Below are 17,522 nucleotides of genomic sequence, written 5' to 3' on the forward strand. Positions count from 1 at the left end.
GAAATCTGTTCCGTCACTTCTCCGCGTAAAAACACGAGACTGGATATAAAGATCCGCGCGTAAAATTACGCGCGCGTGTTGCGTAATTTTACGCAGCAGTTTTGCGTTTTAAACATGACGAAACGGACAAAACAAAGGAAGTACGCGACCGAGGACACTGTGGATGTTTGTACAAGTTAAACTAGAGGCATCTCGGACCCGAGGCGGTTCGTGGAACCGAGTGAAGATCTCATGGTGGACTCAGGAGTAGAGGACCTTATGATTTGATGGACTGGATGCTGTTCCTGATCGGTAAGTGTGGTTTATTCTGCTATTGACTTAATTGTGGGTCAAATGTGTAATCATTAGAAGAGAGGGGGAGAGAGAGAGAAGAGGAGGAAGTGTGACAGAACACAGCAAAGGAGGTGATCTAGAGTGTGTCAGAGAGAGAGAGGAGAGGAGAGAGAGAAGAGAGGGGGAGAAGAGAGGGAGAGAGAAAGAGAAGAGAGGGAGAAGGTAGAGAGAGAGAGAAGAGGAGGAAGTGTGACAGAACACAGCAAAGGAGGGGTGATCTAGAGGGTGTCAGAGAGAGGAGAGAGAGAGAAGAGAGGGGGAGAAGAGAGGGAGCGAGAGAGAGAAGAGGAGGAAGTGTGACAGAACACAGCAAAGGAGCGGTGATCTAGAGTGTGTCAGAGAGAGAGGAGAGAGAGAGAAGAGGGGGGGAAGAGAGGGGGAGAAAGAGAGAGAAGAAGAGGAAGTCTGACAGAACACAGCAAAGGAGGGGTAATCTAGAGGGTGTCAGAGAGAGGAGAGAGAGAAGAGAGGGGGAGAGGAGAGGGGGAGAGAGAAGAAAAGAGAAGAGGAGGAAGTGTGACAGAACACAGCAAAGGAATGATGATCTAGAGGGTGTCAGAGAGAGGAGAGGGGGAGAGAGAGAGATGAGAGAAGAGAGGGAGAAAGAAGAGGAAGATAGAGAAAAGGAGGAAGTGTGACAACACAGCAAAGGAGCAGTGATCTAGAGTGTGTCAGAGAGAGAGGAGAGAGAAAATAGAGAGGGAAAGAGAGAGAGAAGAGGTGAGAGGGAGAAAAACAGGAATGAGAGAGAAAGACGAAAGAGGGTGACAGAGGCGATAAAGGGACAAGAAAGAAGATGAGAGATAGAGAAGATGAAAGAGGAGAGGGGGCGAAAGAAACAGGAGAGAGGGAGAAAGAAACAGGAGAGAGGGAGAGAGAGAAAGATGAAAGAGGGTGACAGAGGAGATAAAGGGACAAGAGAGAAGAGAGAGAAGAGAAAGAGAGAGAAGATGAGCGGAAAGAGAGGGAGAAAAAGCAGGAGAAAGAGAGAGAAAGATGAAAGAGGGTGAGAGAGGATATAAAGGGACAAGACAGAGAGAAGCAAATGACAAATGAAGAGAGAGATACAAAAGATGAGGGAGTGAGAGAGAGAGAGAGAGAGAGAGAGAGATGGGGATGACACAAAGCAGTGCACATGCCGCAGTGTGCACTGAAGTGTTTTGCTCAAAAACACAACAGTAAGCACTGCCAGCAGGTTTTGACACAGGGTTTGGTCAGTTTTTGTTTTTGTTTCTTTCTGTATCAACATTGCAAATGTGATGATATTTGCAGAAATAAAAATTCAGCTCATTTAACCCTTGGGGAACAATATTCCCTACTAAACTAATAAATTAAGGACACAACACGCCTAAATGTAACCTTTGTGATTTGCCAATTGTGACCATTCAAATTGCAATTATTCTTTCAGCCTTAATCAAGAGAATTTGCAACTCTCACTCTCTCTCTCTCTTCATTTGCAAAGATCAATTTTAAAAAAAAAAAACAACTATGACAATTTGTGTTCTACTCACTAAGGCTCACAAATGCAGCGTGATATTTTGAAATGTACTGATGTGATGTCCAGTGCAGAAGCTTACTCTTACTGCCCTCTCGTGGACAAACACATCAAATGCAAGAGAAAGTTTTCAACAACAGGGTGAAGAGCAGTGCACAAGGCAACAAGACCATAACAAAGCTTGAATTACACATTAATGGCCTATAGATTTATTATATTTTATTTGCTTGTTATTTCAATGCTAACCTTGAAATGTCTAATTCATCGCATTACTCTATGGAGGATACTGTGTTGTGCAATCCTACTTTCTAAAAAAAAAATTTTGTAACAGTAAAAACACCATAAGTAGCCTTAATAAAGTAGGAAGAAAGATGTATATGTTGGTAAGGCACTCAAAGCACTTTACATCCAGGAACCACTCACCCATTCACACACACACACACCAGTGTGCACACACACTGGGGGTGAGGTGGGTTGAGTGGTTGAGGACAGATGACAGCATTCATCTGTGGGAGATGGAATCACACCGCCAACCAGTGGGTCAGTGGATCTGACCACTCATGTTGACCAATGATGTTTACGTGAAGAATGAGATTTGAACCACTTAGTAATTAGGGATTAGGAGTCATGGTGCTAAATAAGTAGTTACTAATTCTTACCCTTAAGCAAGTATTTGTTCATTATGATGAACAAATATGATCATTTTAACTTACATTCCACCGTGTGGTATTAAACTTACTATCTCCAAGGAGACAAGCAGGACAGGATGCCAGGTCAAGTTACGGGTAAGATCAGTGGAGAGCGGTTCTGGCTCATAGTGTTTTTGTTGGCGATAAAAACATCTCTAACTAAAAAATGTGAGAAATAAAGTTTAATACCATAATGTGGAGCATTATAGGCAGAGCTAGAACATCTCCTTGGAGATAAGAAGATAGTGTACACTCCACCAAATGTTACAAAGCACACTCAGACAATATCAAGGCTAATTATGTGTTAGCATAAAATCAGACCACAAAGTTAGGTTAAAAGTTAACTATAATATTGATATTGTGGTAACATAATATTACCATTTTTATTCTTGGTGAATCCTAGATTCTTTTATATAATAAGTATATTCTATATAAACTATATCTTCAGCACATCACGGTTTTTATTTATCTGTAGTTTTAAGAATATTTCAGTCTGCTAAAACAAACACAAGCCTGAGGAGAGGTGCATTGTGGGTAAGCGTCCCTTTAAAGGGTGTGATGTTGTTTATGCTGTCAGAGTATGTAGGCCACCCCATCAGTGCAGAACAATTGTTTACCATGAAAACGCTTTTCATCTTTTCTGCAGCTTTGTAGTCTGTGCTTTGAGAGACCCAACAAAAATATAAGCTGCCAGACTCAAGCTCAGAGCAAAAGTCGTTGTGTACATTCCTTTTCAACTCCAAAATGCCTAAAGAGCACAATGTTAATAGTTTATGGGTTCATATGAAATGTGTTTGTGAAGAGCGCTCAAATAACAAGTTTAATGTCTTTGAATGTAAAAAGTTGTAAAGAGGGGGTATTACACTTCCTGACTAAAACCAGGAAACACGAGCACATGTGTCCTGTGCTCAGGTCTCTGCACCGGCTCCTGTGGCTCAGAGAATAGACTTTAAAGCAGCTCTGCTTGTGTAGTAAGTAAATCTATCCACAGTTTAGCATCAAAGTACATCTCCAACATGTTGGTGCCATATGAACCATTTCACACTCTGAAGCCCTCTGGTGTAGTTCTGGTGCAGTTCTGGTGTAGTTCTGGTGCAGTTCTGGTGTAGTTCTGGTGTAGTTCCAGCCTCCTGCTGGTGCCCAGAGTCAGGACTAAACATGAGGGATCAATATTTCAGTTTTATGCTGCTCAAACCTGAACAGTCTTCCCAAAGATGTGAGACAGGACTCTGACAATCCAGGCTCAAAACAGTTCTGTTTAGCTGTGCATATGACTGAAATGTTTTTATTCTGCACTATTTTAATGTTAATTTATGATTATTTATGTTTTTATTTGTTTGTATTTGTGTTGTGTCTTTCCTATTCTGAAAAGCACTTTAACTTACTTGTGTACGAATTGTGCTATACAAATAAATGTATGGAGTATTACATCTATGGGGCATTAAAAGCTAAAGCACAACATATTTGGATCACCATGTTACATTTTATTGCCTTGAAAATGCTATATTTCTGGAAGACAACATATTAAAAAGTATTACTAGTTTCAGTTTCATTGTTGACGTTCTCACTCCCCCTCAGAGCGCAATCACAACACAATCAGCATGCACCCCACTAATGAAACCACTGCACATCGCATCAGGTTTGTGAAATTGTAGCGTATTGTTTCGTCTCATGCTTTAGGATATTTATGGGAAACTGCCGTGTGGGAGCTTGGGTGGGAGCGTTGTAGACAGCTCCCTGGTTATGTCGGCTCGTGGACTGAACCTTGTACAAAGGGCATCTCAGTATTACTCAAACATACATGGATGAAACCTAAAACCTCTTCAGGCATGTTTTTGAATAGGGGACAATGTTATGAAATGATAGAAAGCTACAAATACTTGAGTTTCCGTAATACCCCCTCTTTAATACAGGATATACATTTGCAAAAGGTATAACATTTCTTGAAAAGGTATTGATTGTGTTGCTGGTGGCTGTTGGTGGACTTGATAAATAAAAAGACATTGTATTGAGTGTGCACTTGTCAATACAGCAATCACTAAGCCATAAGACACATATAACCCTCTGAGCAATCAATTCACAGATTGATTAGTCAAAGCTAACTATATACAGGCCATAATGTTATTCAAGGCAATTTGTCCTTATTGTGTGTTTAAGTGGAGAATGAGATTAGTGTTTATCATGATTGCATGTTTAGATTAGATCGGTTGTTCTTAAAGAGTGGTTCACAGAAGTCTATAAAGCCCGATGCAAAACAATACACTACAACTGCATTTGATGTGCAATAGATTCATCAACAGAACGCACGCCGATTGAAATGTGATATCGCCCTGAAGGGGGAGTGAGTGGAGGGGAGGGGACACAAACCGTCACAAACTAAAGTGAAATTTAATACGTTGTTTTCCACAAATATAGTATTTTCAATAAAAGGTACTATGGTAATCTAAATATGTTGTGTCAGCAATGATTAGCCCATAGACATGTCGTATGCCCTCTTTAAAAAATCTATTTCAGTTTCCCTCACAATAGATCAATGAATCCTCATCACAGTCAGAAACTCTCCAACAACCAAACTCAAGTGAATGTGAGGGAGCGCGATATGAGGTCTCCAGTTTTGCATGTCCTTGAAATGTATTGCATTTTGGGAAACAAAATAAACAAAAGCTTTGTTTCTTATTTCAGTTAGTTACTCACTTTTGAACCATGCCGCGCTAAAGGACGATTGCACAGAGTTCTATGGCCCGCGCTCACACCTGCACAACCAACGTCACCACACAGCACTGTTTGTTTACATGTGGAGGAGCAGTGTTGTTGTTGCATTAGCGAAGAAAATAAGACCAACAGCATGAAATATCTCTTAAATAATGAGGCAATATGTGTCCTGCTGTGATACACTCCTTTGTGCGTTCATGGATTAAACAACAGTGTAGAGTAGTGAGGACAACAGGAGACGAGGCTTCAAAACTTCTGTCTGTCACAGTCCTTATTGAAGGTGACCGCAGATTCACTATGAGTTTTGGAGCAAAGTTCTTATCCTCTTTCCTCTCAGTGCACAAGACGGGGGTTGTAAACATAAATCGAGTTTGAGCGCACACGAGCAACTGTGCCGTGCTCTGACCAACCTCCTCCAACCGGGCTAAAGTCCCAATCGAACTGTGTCTGGGTTCATTTGGAATCAGACTGGACAAACGTGCCTTTGTACTTCAGGGCTGTTCGATTGGGCTTGTATGAGTGCACCCTTAGACAGTCATAAAAAGTTGTATTAAAAGTTTCTGTTTCAAACTTCAACAAACAAGTGAGATATTCAGTCTATCATTGTAGTACCTTATAAATACATTTTATACAGTGTTGTTCTCGTCTGACAGATAATGATGGCCAATCTACTTTTTCATAGAGTGTGCAGTGATAGGTTTTAAATCCATCACCGGTTATGAAATGAAGGGCTGAGTGAAAGAGTGTATTTTAAGATTTCAAAGTAGAGGCTGAAGTCTGCATGTATATTATATCTCAGTAATCTAGTACAGAAAGAAAGGCTGCTTGAACAGTTTATTCTCTGTAATCCAATGGGATACAAGATTGGCTTCAATAATACAACAATCCTTTTAAATTTTAAAGTTTTGAAGATTGTCCATCACTTAAATGTTTGTAAGAAAAAAATATCATGTACTTTGCTTTATTTGCATTCAATGATAATTTAAGATTTTTGAGGGAGTTTTGGATTTCATTAAAATCTTGCTGCAATTTTAAAATCACCTGATCAGCAGAAGGAGCACTTGCATACAAAACAGTATCATCTGCATATAAATGTATGAGGCGTTCTCTTAAATTGCAACCAACGGAATTAACAGAGGTGTGCCGTCAAGGCCTTCTCTACTGGCCCTGACATTTCAGCAAAAAGAAACAGAAAACACGCGCACAAACAGAAAACTAAAGTATCCTATCCTATCTGGCGTTTGGGGGTTACACGTTCAGAAATGCTCCGTCTTTCCCTGGGTGTTCTGTCTGTAAGGTGCTGGCCCTAGCGTTAAAACTGACCAACTGGACTGGCCCTTTGCAGTTGACTCACAGGAAGATGCCTGCAGTGTACTGGCTTAGTCCCGCCCAGGCCAGCTGTGTGAACTCGGATTGTGATGGATTACACATCGGATGTAAATGAAAGTACTGCTTTGGGGAAGACAGCAGCGGTGAGTGAGTGAGAGGTGCTGGTGTTATCATACAGTCTATGTGCAGTAACTTGAATAATAGCCTAAGGAGAAAAGCAAAAGAAAATCTGTCAACTGGACAAAAAGTTGTACAAGTAAAGATATTCTGCTGCTCATCCAAGTCGCTTCTTCAGTTCTGGTCAAACTACTGGTGGACACTGCCTTATATTTGTCTGTAGGGAGGAGCTAACTACACTGAAACTCAAAACAACTATTGCTTACAGTTTCTGTTTGTAGGCTAGGTATATTGTGTTATCCTAAGTGTGCATTGTACGTGAGTCCTACTTTGCATAGTCATTAAAGCGCCTAATGGGTGATTTCACACCTATCGTAGCTTCCTAACTAGCCCTAGTGTCAGTGTAGCTGGCTCCTGCCGTCAGATAGATATAAGGCAATGCCCACTAGTAATCTCACCAGAACTAAAGAAGCAGCCTGGATCAGCAGCAAAACATCTTCACTCAACTCACACAACTTTTTATCCAGTATCCAGTTTTTATTATTCTTTTGGTATGTATCATTATACAGATATCTAATGACAACAGTTTAAATGTGTCCTTTACAGTTAAGTATAGTTTTTTGATGGTGATGTGCATGCACATTCTGACTGTCTGCAATCATGTGGTTGCGTCAATCAGCTGGTGCACTGTCATGAGCAATTTATGCACAATTATTGTTCAATCTATCATGTATTGAACATTAAGTCGATATAGTAGTGACCGTGACAGGCCTACTGTCACGTAACTGTTTATATGATCTTCTCACCTTTACAAACAGATGTATCTTTTTAAACTTACACGCAATTGGACAGTAGTCGCTAAAATCCCGTATGGAAACACCATTTATCTTATAATTACGAGGTTACATTTATGGGGTAAGATTATATCATTGTGTTTTTATTTAAATTTCTAGGGTCAGGTCTATTCGTAATAGAAATGAGTTGTGTGAGATTCAGGCCATTGTGTGGGTCTAAAACATACTGGATCAGTGACATTTTTGGTTGACTCATAGATTCAGTAGACTACATTTGCAGAAGACAACTTACAAACTTTCTTTTTTTTTCAAAACACTGTATAAAAGAAACACATTGTATGTTATATAAAGTGCAATGTCAAACCAGGCCAAGGCAGAGCCGCACTGTCACTGAGTGCAGCACCAAAATACAGCTTCATCTGAAACTAAAATAGACTGTACCAGGAGCACGCCTTGAGCTGCGCCACAGAGACAAATCCAACGAATGAAACAGCAAGTTCCAATAAGAACACTGTTGTCATTTTTCCTCCTTTTCACCTTTTCAATGTCTTTTTTCCAAGTAAAAAACTATCTTGAAAAAAGTTAGTTGAAAAATGTAAAAGAGTATATTTCAGTCCCCAAGGAAAGCATGGGACGACTGGGGAGTCAGATCACAACGATGAAGAACTGTGTCGAAGAGAGTGCAGAGAAGCTAACAGGATGAGTTATGCTAAATTGTGCTGAGGTATTGGGTAAAGATCATAAATTGTTGCTGCTGTTCACGGTTTATGTAGAAATCTTTTGTGGGACTGAAAAACATCCTAGTGTGAGGTCTAAGAATGCTGTAGAATTGTAATGTCTCACTTTTGTCAAAATTCTAGAAGCAAGATGAATGGCACTGTACTGAATTCACAATTTGTATGGAGATTTATTTGGGATTAGAGGTGATATATTGGAAAATGGACAATATCACAATTGTTATTTTGAAGATATGCTAAATTAAAGAGCAGATATATCAGCAGATATTAAGAAAAGAGCTGAGAGAAAATAACACTCCTCAATTTGTGCCATCCATTCATTTTCTTCCACTTATTCAGGGCTGGGTCGCAGGGGCAGCAGTCTAAATAGGCCTCCCCTCACCCCAGACACTTCCTTTAGCTGCGCCGGTGGGATCCCAAGGTGTTCCCAGATCAGTTTCGAGATATGCCCGGAACACCTCCCTAAGGAGGCCTCAAGGAAGCATTTGGAACTGATGCCTGAGGCATCTCAGCTGGCTCCTCTCTCTGTGGAGGAGCAGAGGCTCTACTCCAAGCTCCTCCTGTGTGACTGCACTGCATCTCTAAGGGAGCGCCCAGCCACTCTGCAAAGGAAACTCATTCCAAGGTCCTATATTATACAAATATAGGACCTTTAAGGCATGTTACAATGTTGCTACCTCCTCAAAAACAGACCTGGAGTTGTGTTTTGTTTCATTCACACATGTTTGAGTAACACTTTATTATCAGTTTGTCTTCATCTCCAAAGCTCAAAATGCTCTGTTCCACCTTGTGATCTCATATAGTGGTAGTTTTCAAGTTAACATCTGCTTTTACCTTTAGTTCAGTAGAGATTGGCAATTCCAGGTCTGAAATAATCCAAATGATTCTAGTGAAGATGTATAGTTTAAAAACACTGTGGAGCACTTGCTGTATTTCCACATGACATCACAAGTGTTTTCAGTTTGAGAAGAACTTATGTGAATGAAACAAAAGACAACCCCAGGTCTGTTTGTGATGAGGAAACAACATTATAGCATAGATCAGAAAACATCGTAATATGGGCCCTTTAAAGTTCACATTTTAAATGTGTCCAGAAGAACTGACAAAGTCTGAGGTATAAACTGACAAATTAATAACAGAATCACATTTCAGAAAATGTTTGTACAGGTATAATAAGAATAAGACATTTAGTTGTTTGTGGATGAAACGGTTGTACTTTAAAAACTGCATTCTTTGCGATTTCCTAATTGCACCTATTCAAGTTTTGATATGATTGCGGTGCATCTCCATTCATCACCTCTCACTCATTTATTCTGCTGAAATGGTTGATTTGCTATTCCACCCTGTTGACACATGTTACAGCTTCACATCTTTTGGCATCGTTCTCGCAGCACACTCGGCCCCTGAAGTGTAAACAAGCCTGTCTGTGTGCGAAATCGCTCCTTTGAAGAACACGGACGACTATTCCTTGCATTTGTTGGCGCTTTGAAAAGATTTTCACAAAAATGCCTAATAGTCTGCTCACCATCCTGTTGCGTCTCTGAAATCGGTTCTCCGCAGGGGTCTGCATCAAAAGCGGGAGAAAATAGCCCCTAATGGTGTAACATCTGGGCGTGGTGCGTTCGGGTGCACGCTGCTCAGGCTAATTCTTCGCTGCTTAAGTGTGTATAAAAGCATGTGGCGTGCGGTGTGTACTGAACGCACCATTAGGCCCAGTTTAAGAAGATGAAAAAAACAGCTGGGATGCAAGCAGAGAGAGGAGGAGAAAGGGAAAGGGCTAGGAGGGTATTCAGAATGCAAAAAGACGTCCAACGAAATCAGGATAATCTTTTTGTTTTTTGTAAATCGCCCTCCTCTAGCAGTGTTGTAATACAATTTCAAACTCGATTTCACTGTCTCACTAGGAATAGACTCGATACTCAATACTGATTCTGATTTAGAATGTGATTTTCAACATTAAACTTCAACATTAGTACTTTCTTTTATATTATATGTGACCGTATATCTTATATTTAATCCCTCAGTGGTATATATATAGAGTATATACTAGTCTATGTTTAGTCTTGTTTAGATACAGCTCAATATCATCCCAAGTTCTTCAGGAAAGGTTTATTTATGTCCTGTGATTGTTATTTTTTTGTACTGATACTAAATCAAATTCTATCTCGTATCTACAAATCAGAAACTTACTTGTCTGATTATATGTATCTGATTTCCGATACTTTTCTCAACCGTAACCTCTAGTAACAATAACAATACTTGAAAGTACTAGTACTAATATAAGCGTAGATGGCATTAGTAGTAATAGCATTAGAAGTACTAGCACGGACTAAAACTACAGTATTCAAATGAGTATACTAGGTTATTATAAGTTTAGTAGCATTCAACAAAATATGAAAGCCATTCTGAGCTCATTAAAGTTTCAGAGGTGGTATTTAGCTGTAGTAGCTGAATAAGCAATGTAGTAGTGTCACTAGTAGCAGCAGGAGATGTAGTTGTAGTATCAGGCAAGTGGTAGTAGCTTCAGCTTCAAATTTAACTTGAATGCAGTTTCTTTAAATAGTATATTCCTAACAAATATGGATGACATAGCTTTTTGCCAGATTTTACCAGAGTCCTGACCCTTCAAACCATATACCAAAGCGCCCTCTCATGGCCACATTCAGACATTACATTGAACTCACACTTCCGGACTCAGTAGCCAAAGATTTCCTCAGACGGTTAAATGAAGAGACTGTGGCTAGAAACAATTACAGGCTCACAAAGCAAAATCAGAAATGTAAAGAAAATTGTCTCTTTTTGGATAAAAATTGAGCTGAAGTGGATAGTTACCATGGAAACACATTAGAGTTATTGGTTATTTAAAGCTTGGAATAGCAGCTGTTTGGATAAAAAAAAAAAAAACTGTAGCATTTGGTAATTTAACAGTACATATTCCTAGAGGTTTGGATTGGCCCAACAAAAACATGTATTAAAAATAGATAGATGTGGCACAGTGAGTTGAACATCTACCCACAAACAAGAGGGAGGCCAGTTCACATTGTACATGTTAGAGGGCAATGATAAAAGACAGTTCAGTTTATCAAAAAAAAAAAAAAAGAAAATTCCTTCCAGTTACAATCTCCAGTGATTTTAATTGTCAGTTTTGGGGGGTTTCTTTCCATTAGTAAACACATTCCTCTTTTTAGTCCTCTTGTGCAGAGATTTTAACTCTCTAAACCCAAAAGAGTTCATTCACTTTGTGAACTCCAGTACTGCCTTGTTGACTCTACAGTGGATAGAATTTTTGAGCCAAATCCACTTTAAATTCATCTGGGTATATCTTCCCTCCAAGAAGCACCGTGCAACTAACAAATACAATCCATGTGTCACAAATGTTAAAAATACCACCATCATTGACAAGATAATAATTTAGGGATAGTTTATTTCACATTGTCTGTGAGATAGGGCTCAAAGCTAGTGGCAGAAATTTATCTAGACTTGACTGTATTTCCCTTGTGAAGTGTCAGACTAAGTTGCTCCTGAGGATTTGAAAAAGAGAAAGCAAGAGTGGAACTTTTGACAGATTTGTGTCACTGTCGTCGAGGGGCTTTAAAAGATGGGGCACGACAGGAACAAAACATAAACAAAAGCTCAGCACTTAGCTTTCCGGTTGAAAACGAAAGGATAGGAACAGATCCTAGACCAGACATGGGCAAACTACGGCCCGGGGGCCACACACAGCCCTTTGGGCTTGTTAATCCGGGCGGTGACGAAATTATATTAAAATAGATAAGGGTAAATCTTGTTGAATTTACCTTTTCAACAAGTTGTTGATCTTTTGGCACTTGATAAAACTGAATGTGAGTTTTTCTGCTGTATTTATTTAACAGAAATTTAATAAATTATTAATTTAATTAATGCATTTGGAAAACAATTTGTACAATGAGCCTTCATATTCATGGTCATATATATATATATATATATATATATATATATATATATATATATATATATATATATATATATATATATATATATATATAAAACCATCATAGGTTCATCACTAGTTTCAAGTTCATTTACTAGAGAGAGTTCCATGGAAAGAGAGAAAGAGGAAGAGAGAGAGAGAGAGAGAGACAGAGAGAGAGAGAGACATACACAGAGAGAGAGAAAAATAGAGAGAGAAAGCACAAGAGAGAGACACAGAGAGAGAGAGAGTGGAGCCAACAACTTCACAGGTTTTTGTTGTGATGATGTTTATGGCAACATAATTTTAGATGTTAATAATATTGCGCTTTAAAATGTGCAAATTATATCATAATGAGCCACAAGTGTCGTAGATTAACTATATATATTACAGTAGGCTCAAGCACAATAGTTTTTTTCATTAGTCTGTTCAAAAAGACAAATCTGATGTGCTGAGGACAATGGGGAGGACACATGGACACACAAAATATCAGTGTAAATATTGGCCAATATTGATAACGATAATCTAATCGATATATATCACTCATCCTTAATTCTATCACTCATGTGTACACTTTCCACACTAAAGTTCCTTGTATGACTCCACATGCTGTTGTCAGTACTGCAGAAGGTAGGTAATAATAGCATGTGTGTTGTGCAGAGCGTGAAGAGCACCCTGGGGTGCTCCTCCTCATAGCAGCTCCATCTCTGCAGAGCTCATTAAAGACTGATCGTTCCACATGTTCTCGTGTTCTCCTGTAATGAGAGCATAAATAAGGGGCTTCCTGGAGAGGTTTCAGTGCATACTTCAAACAGATATGGCTAATTTTAAGCAAGACTTGGGTGGAGGTTTGGTGATTTTGTCAAGCAGGCAAACTTTGGTGGTTAGTCTTCAGTAGGTAGAAGGTCCTTGGGGTAAAGCAAGGAGAGTATCTTAGATTAGTTTGGGAAAATATAGCTATGCTCCAAGTGGCACAGACAGACAGAAAGGAAAAAGAAGAAATTAGGGGTGTAGCAGTAGGCTCTAGTCACAAATGAGTTAGGTTCAGTTTTTTGGAGACTTTAGTTTGGTGCAGAAAAAAAATAAGAGGCAAAAAGTACTTCGGCCAATAATTAGACAACCAGTTAGGCACAGGGGTGTTCTAATAAATATAAATAAGGTGGTGAAATATTCTTAAATTACACTGATAAAATACAACTTACACGCACTTTTTTCACCTTCAAGGCATTCAAAGCACTTTACATCAAGGAACCACTCACCCATTCATATCAGTGTACACAGACACTCGAGTGGGTAAAGCTCAAGGACACAATGACAGTAATCATCTGTGGGAGCTGGAATCGAGTCGCCAGCCTGTGGGACAGTGGATCTGACCACTCAACCAGGGATGTTTTTTTTAGGGCGAGAGTGGGAGTCGAACCGTCAACCTTCGGATCAGTGGACAAACTGTCAGACTGTTGTCCTGATAAGCTCCTGAATCCCAACAGACTTTCTATAGACTGAGCCATGTATATTGTATCTTTTTGGCATAAACGATTGGATCATAAAATAGCATCAAGAACAGTAATTATATTGATAAATCCTTAACTATTTCCGTACACACATGGGCAGAGTATGAGTCTTTCTGCCAAAATATGGATGGTATTAAGTAGATTTTCAACAATACACTCCTCTTCTCTGAGTGGTTTTGAAACAGCTTTGGAGTCTGTACAGAACTAAGTGCTGTCGAGGTTAGATGTCTGTGAAAATGAATACAATTGTTGCTGTATCCATGGTCAAGACACATTGTCCAAATTGGCTAGGTATGCAAGTGTGTGAGAGCAGCAGCCTCACAACTACCTTAAACGTGTCTTGTAGGGACTAAATGGACGTCTAATAAGCTCATAAAATCCATGCGCATGTAATATATTATCCTCATGTAACAAGGAACATTTTCACTTTGCCGAGACTTTAAATCTAGAAACTCTCATTAGTTTCACAAAACTGCAATTCTTCACTGTCCCGGTTCTCATAAAAACATTTTCAATTGTGGGATTATGGCGTGGTTTTATGTTTTTTACCGAGTGAGAAATTCAATAATAAAAACACAGTGCTATTCAGAGGCACTGCTCACAGCTGCAGTGTAATTGGCTGTTGGAACATTAACTTGATCTTCTAATAAAGCCGCCTCATAATAAACACAGGAGGGACATAAAGACCGAGATCTCCAATCAGCTTTGTGCTGCTGCGTGTCCTCAGAAGCCATTCAAATGCATCTACAGGCTTATCGTGGTTTTATATGGGCAATGTAGTGGATTTAGAGGACAGAAATGAAAATTGGACACAGTAAAATGAAAAGGTGAAAGAGGTTTAGAAAGTAAATTACGAATGCCAGTCGTTGTGTTTGCTAATATTACAACATCCAAAAAGCCTTGTCATATTTTTGTATAATGACATATTTGATTAGCTGAGCAGCTGCAGTTAAAAAAAATAAATAAATAAAAAAAAAAACTGTATTGGGCGCATTCACTTAAAGGTCTCATATTACACTATTTTCTGATCTCTGTTATAATGTTTCCTCATCACAAACAGACCTGGAGTTGTGTTTTGTTACATTCAAATGTTTAACACACAAATCCTGCATATTTAGGCTGAGTTCTTTCTCTATAAACACATTGTTCCACCTTGTGATGTCATGTGGTAATACAGGAAGTGCTCCACTGTGTTTTTAAACTCCACACACCTTCACTAGAATCATTTGGGTAATTTCAGCCCTGGAATTAACTATATTTACTTAAAAAAAAGGTAAAAGGTAGCCATTAACTTGAAAACTACCACTTCATGACATCACAAGGTGTAACAGAGCATTTTGAGCTTTGAAGATGTGGACAGACTAATGATAAATAATTAGTCAAACATGCATGAATGAAACAAAACATGTTCTAGCATGGCTTAAAGCTCACAAGAGTCAGGTTTGTGTAATATAGGCCCTTTAAGCAAACATGCACTTACAGACACATAGCCTTCTTAATTCTTTAAAAGGTGGAGCAGGTTTCTTACCATGGACTGTTTATATAAATGGACATAGCTAACCTGCTAGCCGCCACGTTCAAAATAGGAAGTGAGCATGTGTGCACTTCCGGCTCCAGTTCATTTTCTATTGATGAACTGTTGCATTTTGCTCTGTAACTGCTGCTGTCAGACTTGTATTAACCCGCTCTACATGATCCTGATGTCAAGATATGAACATTAATAACAGTTAAATCAGGAGTCTTCTTTCCCTGAGGTCACTCCCGCTCGCATTTGCAACAGTTTTTTTTTTTTCATTAATTCATTTATTTATTTATTCGGTCATTACATTCAAATCAAACATTATTCAACTTGTATAAAGGTTGTACATGACATTTCTATCATGACCAGAAGGGTTTAGGCTGAAGTAAAAAAAAATAAAAAATACTTATAATGCCTAACCCATTTTAATAGTAACACACAAGAATTCAAAGAAAAGCATCAGTTCTACAACATATGACTAAATATGTAAACAAACCACGACAGTTCACATGAATCATTCCTGAGTCCTGTAATTTTCAAAAAGCAATGTTTTATACCTCTTTTTAAATGCTTCTATTGTGTAGGAGCTTTTTAATTTATCATCGAGGTTGTTCCACACACTAACCCCTCGAACAGAAATACAAAGACATTTTTTATTGGCTCTATTGACAGTGTTGCTAAGCGCCCGCTCTCTGCTAAAACAGCATTGCAGGCGGGAAGGGGCATTGCCTTCATCAGCCTCACTCTGGATTGGCTCTTTGGTTGCTATGATACACACGGTCAGAGTTTCAAATACGGCACATCGCGCTCGCTTAGTCCACTTCTTTATACGGTCTATGCTAACATAACTTTCACCCTAATCATTTTGTTGAGTTGTATAATTAGAATGACATGAGTAGATTCTACCAAATGTGTATAATCCCAGAGGATGTTTACTGGCATCTCTGTCTGACAGATGGTAAACAATCGCTGGTGTTTCTCCTCACAAACATCACCCCAGAGCCATGTGCCATTTTCAGTCTCCGTCAGAGTATGTGTTCACGTACAGAAAATATGTCAAGGCTTCAAAAGGAAATTAAAATACAAACAAACTTTAATTATATTTGACAATGGCACTTATTACTTGGGCTGCAGTGTTGATAGACTGACATTTACAAGATTATTTGAAGAGTTCATTTTCAAAAACAGATAAGTGCCATTCAAAACTGTTAGTATAGTAAAAATTTCCAAAAGCCAGATCTATTTTACTTCTAATACAACATAATTCCAACATAATTCGTGCTCAAATCCAATTTACATTATTATCATTGTTAATATCTTTTGAAAAGGGTAACAAAAAGAAAACACTTTTTGGTAATTTTTCAAAACGGTGCTATTAAATTCTTCAAATGCATCATGGTCCGTCAGATAACAATTTAAAAAAAGGATTTCAACTAGACTAAATGACAAGAACCAGGGCTAAACTATAATTAAAAATGTACATGTAAGGATATAACCACGATACACTTCCTTAGGCTGATCATTTTGACCAGAAGAAAAGAAAAATCACAATAACTTAAAGCTGGAGTACCTGATGTTCAAACTATAAATGGAGAAAGTAGGTATAAATCTGTCTAACTACTTCCTAGCTCTCGCAAACCCTTTTTTTTTTTTATCCACAGGCACAGCTTTAGAACATCTTTTTCAGACAGAAAAGTGACAGAGGGTGGACAGCCAAACAGCTCCCACCCCAAAGCGTCATATAGCGACATGGCACTTTCTTGCAAGCTTGAAATAGATAAAATGCTTTCTAATTAGATGAACATAACACACAGTGAGAAATTTAAAAAAAAACAAAAAAAAAACAAGAGAAAAAAGATGGGTAATTCAGCTTATATTTCAAGTCATATATTCTGGGTATGTGAATAAATAAAATTAAAAAAACACTGAATAATAAATATTACTTTGCAGTGAAACCTAGACTTCCATCGGGACTAATCAAGTACTCTATAACTAGGATATAGCCTTGGTAAAATGGTAAATGGTACAATTTTATGCAACGCTTTTCCACCTTCACGGCACTCAACGCGCTTTACATCAAGGAACCACTCACCACTCACAGGCTGTATATATAAATGGACATAGCTAACCTGCTAGCTACTGCAATCCAAATAAGAAATGAGCATGGGCGCGCTCCCGGCTCCATCAACTCTGGCTCCAATTCACTTTCTATTGAAAAACTCTCACCCCTCTCTCCGTAACAGCTGCTGTCAGACTCTTCGTTTTGGGCTTAAAATGTCCAACTTAATTCACGCTACATAATCTTAGTGTTTTTATTTTGCTATTTTGTCCATAAAT

Source organism: Periophthalmus magnuspinnatus, chromosome 7 (genome assembly GCF_009829125.3).
Source record: "Periophthalmus magnuspinnatus isolate fPerMag1 chromosome 7, fPerMag1.2.pri, whole genome shotgun sequence".
Taxonomy (NCBI): domain Eukaryota; kingdom Metazoa; phylum Chordata; class Actinopteri; order Gobiiformes; family Gobiidae; genus Periophthalmus; species Periophthalmus magnuspinnatus.